At 42.4% G+C, this 7,193-nt stretch overlaps 1 protein-coding gene across 1 annotated transcript in view; it reads left to right on the top strand.

The window, feature by feature from the left end:
* The window catches only part of clcn6 (chloride channel 6), a 22,231-nt gene extending 19,738 nt beyond the window's left edge, over window positions 1–2,493 (top strand). The window contains exon 23 of the mRNA XM_042097125.1: window positions 1–2,493. This exon is cut by the window's left edge and continues 592 nt beyond it. The gene's annotated coding sequence lies outside the window, so the exon portion shown is untranslated.
* The last annotated feature ends 4,700 nt before the right edge of the window (window positions 2,494–7,193 follow it).

Raw genomic sequence — 7,193 nt, 5'->3', positions numbered from 1 at the left:
GACTGAGCGAAACCACTGACGTCTCTGGACGAAACGAGGAAGAGGAGGAAGATGAGGATGATGGTGATGTCCATGGCGCATCTCATGATTTTAAGGGCACCTGTTTCTTTTCTAGACTTCAATCTGATGTTCTGTGAAGCAATGGGAACAGCATCATTTTAGCTTTGGATGTGGAGAATGGAGATTTGAACAACTAGGAGACAAAAATGGGGAATTGAACGAGTCAATCAGATCAATTAGACTAAATATTGGCATTATATTTTAATTTTGTTCTATTTTAGTGGCTTTGGTTTCAGCACTAAAGCAGCTGAGGCTTCGATTGTTTGTGAGCAGAAAAAGGGATTTAAGAACATGGATTTTCCACAAGTCACTTGAACATCAACTTCATGGACATCAACCATGAAGCCTAGTAGATATCAGGGTTTGCCTCACTAGTTTATCCCACTAACTGATCATTTTTATTCAGTAATCTTGCCACTAGTTGTGCTTTTTAGTTCAGATGCAATCATCAGTCAGTAGATATCGCTTTACTAACCAGCACAGAACTATATAACGCTGCATGTACAACACTGTTTATACGATGGACTCAAGGTTAGATGGTTGCAGGTTTGGTCATTGAAGCCTGTATCCAAACCCTCATGCACAAAGCTCAAATGTGAATGCAGGAGAAACCAAAACACTGATTCAATATGAAACCATTTGGTAATGGAATACCAAGCATTTGGAGTAACCATATCTGTATTAGTTCAGTTAAAGTGTTCCTCCAAAGACGACCATTTTGACGGCCATTTTGAGAATATCAGCTTTCAGTCTTCAACTGTTCACCTTTGCTCGATTAGGTTGTAAATTTGGATTGACCTTGACATCTATTGTGCAGGATTTAAACTCTGATCACAGAATAACTCACAAATAATGTCATATATGTAGTCACAGGTATAGCCCAAGATGTATGAAATGCATTACACTAAGCCACATTATCCAGACATGACCAGTTAGTGATGTGTGTTGTAGACTAGATGCAAGGCAGGCTTTGGTGCCCAAAGGGGACTAAGGCAGTGCTCAGTGTAGATATTATAAGAGGGAATAAACAAAAGTCTTGATGAACTATGATGGCACATATGTATACATCACTCTGGCATTCACATGTGTTTGTTCTGTTTTGTGTTTTTATTGGTTTATTTAAGAGATTATTTCCACTGTAAAACATGTTGTGTTTTATTTGCTGCAGCTAACATGTGAACTATTGAAAGTGCTTTATGAGGATGAAATATGTGAACATTCCTGTTTTATTTTGTATCATAATTTCAAGCAAAGGTGTTCTCATGGAAGATATTATTTTGTGTAGCCATAACTATTATGTTTGTATTCATGTATGTTTTTAATGGTGTGTCTGGGCCAAGATGTCTCTATGCGGTTGCGCAAGTTCTGTATTTCATCTGACTTGAGATCTGACCGCTCAAAGCCGGATCAGAACCAGAGATGTGTTCAAATTCGTAAAGCGAGGCAAGTGTTAGGGAACGTTTGCAAGCATTGGCTTTGCTTGTCACTGCTAGTTGACTGGTATTTAGCAGACGCTTTTATCCAAAGCGCGCGGACTCGCCACTGCGGGTTCAGGAATCAAGTCACTGCTGCTCCACCTCGTGGGTCACACCATTTTGCCACCGATGGTCGGAGGAAGTAGTTTTCTGCTAACATACAGTACCTGGACACGGAATGACGCAGAATTTGGAATTTGTATATAAACACATTCAAATTTAACAGTTCAAATAAAGCGTTTGCCTCTGATCGAAGACTTTGCACGCACCTCAGCTTATGATCCGTTCAATTCCAGAGCTGAGTCCAGATTCCGAGTCAGATTTAGTCCAGTTCTAGTCCAGACCCATTCCTAAGTCAGATCTAGTCTGGCTTAATGTCTGCACACAGGCATCATGCTCATGATAAAGGGCTGGTAAGGCTGTGTTTCCCAAAGCATTATTCAGCTCTGTGTGTGTGTGTGTGTGTGAGAGACAGAGAGAGAGAGAGAGAGAGAGACTGTTAATCTTGTCATGATGAGTTTATGCTAGCTATGAACAAAGGCAGAGGGAGAGTGTGTGTTTTTGTGTGTAGAGGGATGTACCACTTTGCCAAATGACAATGTGTGTGTATGAGGAGAATGGACTAGGCTGGACATTGAGGAAGAGTGCGTGCGTGCGTGTGTGTGTTTGTGTAAGAAAGAGAGAGTAATTGAGAGTTCGCAGGACAACGAGACTGTGATAGTCATGGGCTATGTTATAGCAGCTTTGCAGCTTTTATGTTAACGGTGGCTATTTTAAGGTCTTGTTGACCATGTGTGGGTGGGACTGGTCTCTGGGGTGGGTGTGGTCACCTATGTGTGGGTGTGGCCTGGGAAGACTTGTTGAAGTTGGTGGTCCCAGGATCCTAGAGAGCCCCAGCCTGTGCCTTGATCCTCTCCCTCCTCAATAAAGACCCCTCTGTGTCCATCGAGCCGTCCAACTGGTCTGACTGTGATTTTTCTGAAATGAATAAATGGATACAATGATGAATGAAGGCCAGATTAATTTTGATTGATAGAGAGAATAATTTAAACCAACATGGCAGGTGAAAAGAACACACAAATCAAATCATGTAATAGACCTGTTGTGTGTAAATGAGGGCTGTGCGTGTGTGTGTGTGTGTGAGAGAGAGAGAGAGAGAAGATTAGAAGATAATACTTTAATATCCGTTTACATAGACATTTGTCTTGCATCACAGCTCAACAATCAGCATAGAAAGACATTAAAAATAACATTCAAGATCATAAAATCATTCACTCCACATGTAACAGGTGTAGCCTACACACAGGTAATGTCCATTAGACTAGGAGTGAGAGATCTACTTTACCCTCCTCTGTTGATTAGACTAGGAGTGAGAGATCTACTTTACTCTCCTCTGTTGATTAGACTAGGAGTGAGAGATCTACTTTACTCTCCTCTGTTGATTAGACTAGGAGTGAGAGATCTACTTTACTCTCCTCTGTTGATTAGACTAGGAGTGAGAGATCTACTTTACTCTCCTCTGTTGATTAGACTAGGAGTGAGAGATCTATATTTACTCTCCTCTGTTGATTAGACTAGGAGTGAGAGATCTATTTTACTCTCCTATGTTGATTAGACTAGGAGTGAGAGATCTACTTTACTCTCCTCTGTTGATTAGACTAGGAGTGAGAGATCTACTTTACTCTCCTCTGTTGATTAGACTAGGAGTGAGAGATCTACTTTACTCTCCTCTGTTGATTAGACTAGGAGTGAGAGATCTATATTTACTCTCCTCTGTTGATTAGACTAGGAGTGAGAGATCTATTTTACTCTCCTATGTTGATTCAGTAATGACGGAGTGAGGGAGGAAAGAGTGTTTTGTATCTCGTCTTCCGGATGGCAGGAGCTGGTACTCCTTATGTAACACGTGGGAGGGATCCAGTGCAATCTTGTCTGCCAGCCTGAGGGTATGTTTAGTCCAGCTGTCAAAGAAGTGGTCCTCCATTGGGTGACCCACCAACTTCGAGCAAATGCTCACAAGTGTAAGTATCCTAGCTTTAGCTGGACTGAAAGGCTACAGAGCCAAACTGCCCCCCCCCCCCCGCCCCCTACTGCAGTATGCTTTGTATTGTGGATGTGAAGAACTGGCGTAGGATGTCCTTACAGGCTCCAAAGAATCTAAGTCTCCTCAGACACTCAGACAGTGTTTGTGTGTGTGTGTGTGGCCTGGCCTAATGTGATCTGATGTGACAGATCTGCTCGACTCCAGAAGCTGCCAGTCATGTCACACAATCTCTCTACCACCTCTCCCTCTTCCCTCTCTTCTCTGCTTTCTCTTTGTCTTTTCATCCCTCTTTCTTTCACCCCTTCATGTTTCTTACATTGTTATCTATTCTATTCTACCTATTTTGAATTTCCCCTTGGGGATCAATAAAGTATCTATCTATCTATTCTCCCCATTTTAACCTCTCCCCAATGTGTACAGCATTGTGTTGTGTGGTGTGGAATTTTCCTCAGATTTGACTTCTTTTGAGGTCTTTTTTCCCTCTCCCTGGTAGAATCTAGTCTCTCTTGAGGCAGACTTCACCTGTTTTTTGGAAGCTGTTTCTAAATGGAACCTCTTGGTTCAGTGTGACAAGCATCAAAAGCGCTGCTGACACATGTTCCATATCAGACTAATGAGTATGAATTGTTTGGGACTCTGCCTGTCTTTCGCCAGTATTCTCTGGTGTGTGTGTGTGTGTGTGTGTGTGTGTGTGTGTGTGTGTGTCAGTGTCAATGTGATACAGGCCAGCGGGTCATAATTGACGCAGAGAAACAAGAGTAGACGTGTGTGTTGGTGTGTGACGGGCTGGATGGTAAGTGTGTGTGATGCCCAAAGGAACCCAATTCATTCCAACTGTCGCTATGCATTCACTGCTGGGACCATCGCCTGCCTCTGGTCAGCTCTAGTCCGTTTTTATTTCCATTTTTTGACCACAAAGCACATGCTTGTCAGTTCAGTATTTTTTTTATACCACTTACACTTAAATTAGCTGACACCCTAAAGTATCTGCTTGTTAGTGCTTTGAAAAAGACCCTTAAAAAGATTAGTGTAATTTCCTCACATACAGTGTTCCTTTGTGAACTTCTCTTAAAGAGACCGACAATTTCAGCACCATTGTTTGGAAATTGAAGGACTTGTTTTATTCTTGGTGAGGCTGAAGCGGCAGCTCCCATGTTACCTTGTAACATCATTATTAAGTACTGCGTAATACAGGGTAATATCTTAAGCAGTAGTTGTGTAGCAGCACATTAACAATACATCTTTAATAATCTCACAATAAATCTTTTACATCAGTAGAGTGAGTGATTCTGCTACTGATCAATTGGCAATTTTGATCATTCTGTGGGAGCTTGCATCAAAAATATAGAACTGTCCAAAGTAACAATTAGTCCTTGGTGTGTGTCCTTGATATCCTGAATCATCTTGCATGTCACCTGTGTGTGTGTGTGTGTGTGTGTGTGTGTGTGTGAGAGAGAGAGAGATAACAGGTAGCAAGCAGACAGCTTCCGAAGATACAATCATCTTGAATTTCCCCTGGGGATCAATAAAGTATCTATCTATCTATCTATCTATCTATCTATCTATCTATCATACCTGTGTTCATCACTCACAGCCCCTCAGGATCCAGGTGTGTGTGGAGACACAGTGTATGTTGTGTGAGTGGGAGAGAAACAGTGTTTGTATCTGTGTGTGTGTGGAGAGAAACAGCGTTTGTATCTGTGTTTGTGTGTGTGTGTGGAGAGAGAAACAGTGTTTGTGTGTGTGTGGAGAGAAACAGTGTTTGTATCTGTGTTTGTGTGTGTGTGTGTGTGTGGAGATCCATGTGATGAGATTCAGACTGGAGACGTGCTTTGTTCTGTGGCGAGAGGAAGCCCATTGAGAGCGGATAACATTAGAAGGCAGGGACCAGGTGGTAAGGGAATCAAAAGAAATGGTGACAGGCCTCAGAACCACTGGCCGCTGCCCACTGGCCGCTGCCCACTCTTCTTTATGAGGACATAGCCAGCATGTTTCTGTTTGAATCTGGGAACCTGAGCTATACTACTGACAGGTCACCTCAGTCTTTGCTGAGAGCACAACAGAAATGGCATCTTGCTTCTTGCCAGCAGAGGTCTGGCTCAGTAACGGCTTTACGACGGTGTGTCTAGGGGCAATTGGCACAGATAGATAGATAGATAGATAGATAGATAGATAGATAGATAGATACTTTATTGATCCCCAAGGGGAAATTCAAGGTCTCAGTAGCATACAGACATCAGACGTTGTGTCTGATGTCTGTATGCTACTGAGACCTTGAATTTCCCCTCCTATAAAGTATTCACTAACAGCAGAAAAAAGTAATTAAAAGTATATAATATAAAAAACACAACTAAACAATAAGGACAGTAGAAGATAAAGAATATACTAAAATACAAATTATACCAAATGTCTCTCTCTCTAAAAATATAATTATTTTGCACACATCTGTATTGCAGTACTATTCCCACCAGTATAAAGTACTTGTGCACTTGTTATTAGATCGGCATTGATACAGTACCTCTCCTAACTGTATTAGTTGTAGTAGCCTAAACAGTTTTAATTTTACTGAAGCACTGTACTGTTCTGAAGTAGAATATTTGCATGAACAATTTGTCATGTCGGCCTTATGTCGTCTACTGGCCTCTACTGTATTTTGAAAGACGCTCTATTCTGCTTTTTCAGTTTTTTTTTCCTTTTCCTACAATCCACTAAATAGCTTGTTGTATATGAAAATGGTCATCAAAATGACATCATAGCCTATGATGCCATTACGTCATAGCCTACTTTCTCTTGCCTCTATCCAGTGCAGATGCCCTTATAGGGTAGCACAAGCCTCAGCCATATAGCCATTATGCTGCCACAGACTACCAGCAACCCTGTAGTCCCTGCCTGTGACGCTGGGTGATGATGAGCCATCACCAGGCCAACGGGGTGGCGAGCAGGTGACAGGTTCGCTATCGATGAGTCCTCTACACTAATTAGCCTGTGGCTTCAGGGGACGCTTTTGGACGGATGCAAGGAGTCAGCGCTCTGTGATACTGTGTGGCTGCCGCCGGCAGAAGCACCATGTCTCAAGGCTCACAGACACCACACCACAGCACACGGCTGCCTTCCTGACAGCGTGTGAGATTTTGATGAGCTAAGCTCTGTGATGTGCGTAGAAAAAAAAATACAGGTGACTTTTTTTAATGACATTGGTTTGAACAAGGCTGTTTTAACAGGAGGAGGTGTGCATGTGTGGGCTTCCACCTTCTTTGTGTGTGTGTGTGTGTGTGTGTGTGTGTGTGTGTGTGTGTGTGTGTGTGTGTGTGACGTGTGTGTGTGTGTGTGTGTGTGTGTGTGTGTGTGTGTGTGTGTGACGTGTGTGACGTGTGTGTGTGTGTGTGACGTGTGTGTGTATGTTGTGTGTACTGGCTGGAGATTGTCCCATGGTCTTGCATGCCCTTAATAGAGCTTGATTCAGGACAGGTGTTTAAACAGACTCCACTAATAAGCCTCAGATGGTAATTGTAGTCTTTGTCTCTCTCTCTCTCTCTCTCTCTCTCTCTCTATTTCTTTCTCTCTTTCTTTCTCTCTCTCTCTCTCTCTCATACATACCGTCTCTCACACACAGC

The sequence above is a fragment of the Alosa sapidissima genome, chromosome 7 (assembly GCF_018492685.1).
Source record: "Alosa sapidissima isolate fAloSap1 chromosome 7, fAloSap1.pri, whole genome shotgun sequence".
NCBI lineage: Eukaryota > Metazoa > Chordata > Actinopteri > Clupeiformes > Clupeidae > Alosa > Alosa sapidissima.
The sequence above is the reverse complement of the archived record's forward strand: the minus strand, read 5'-3'. Positions and strand labels throughout refer to the sequence as shown.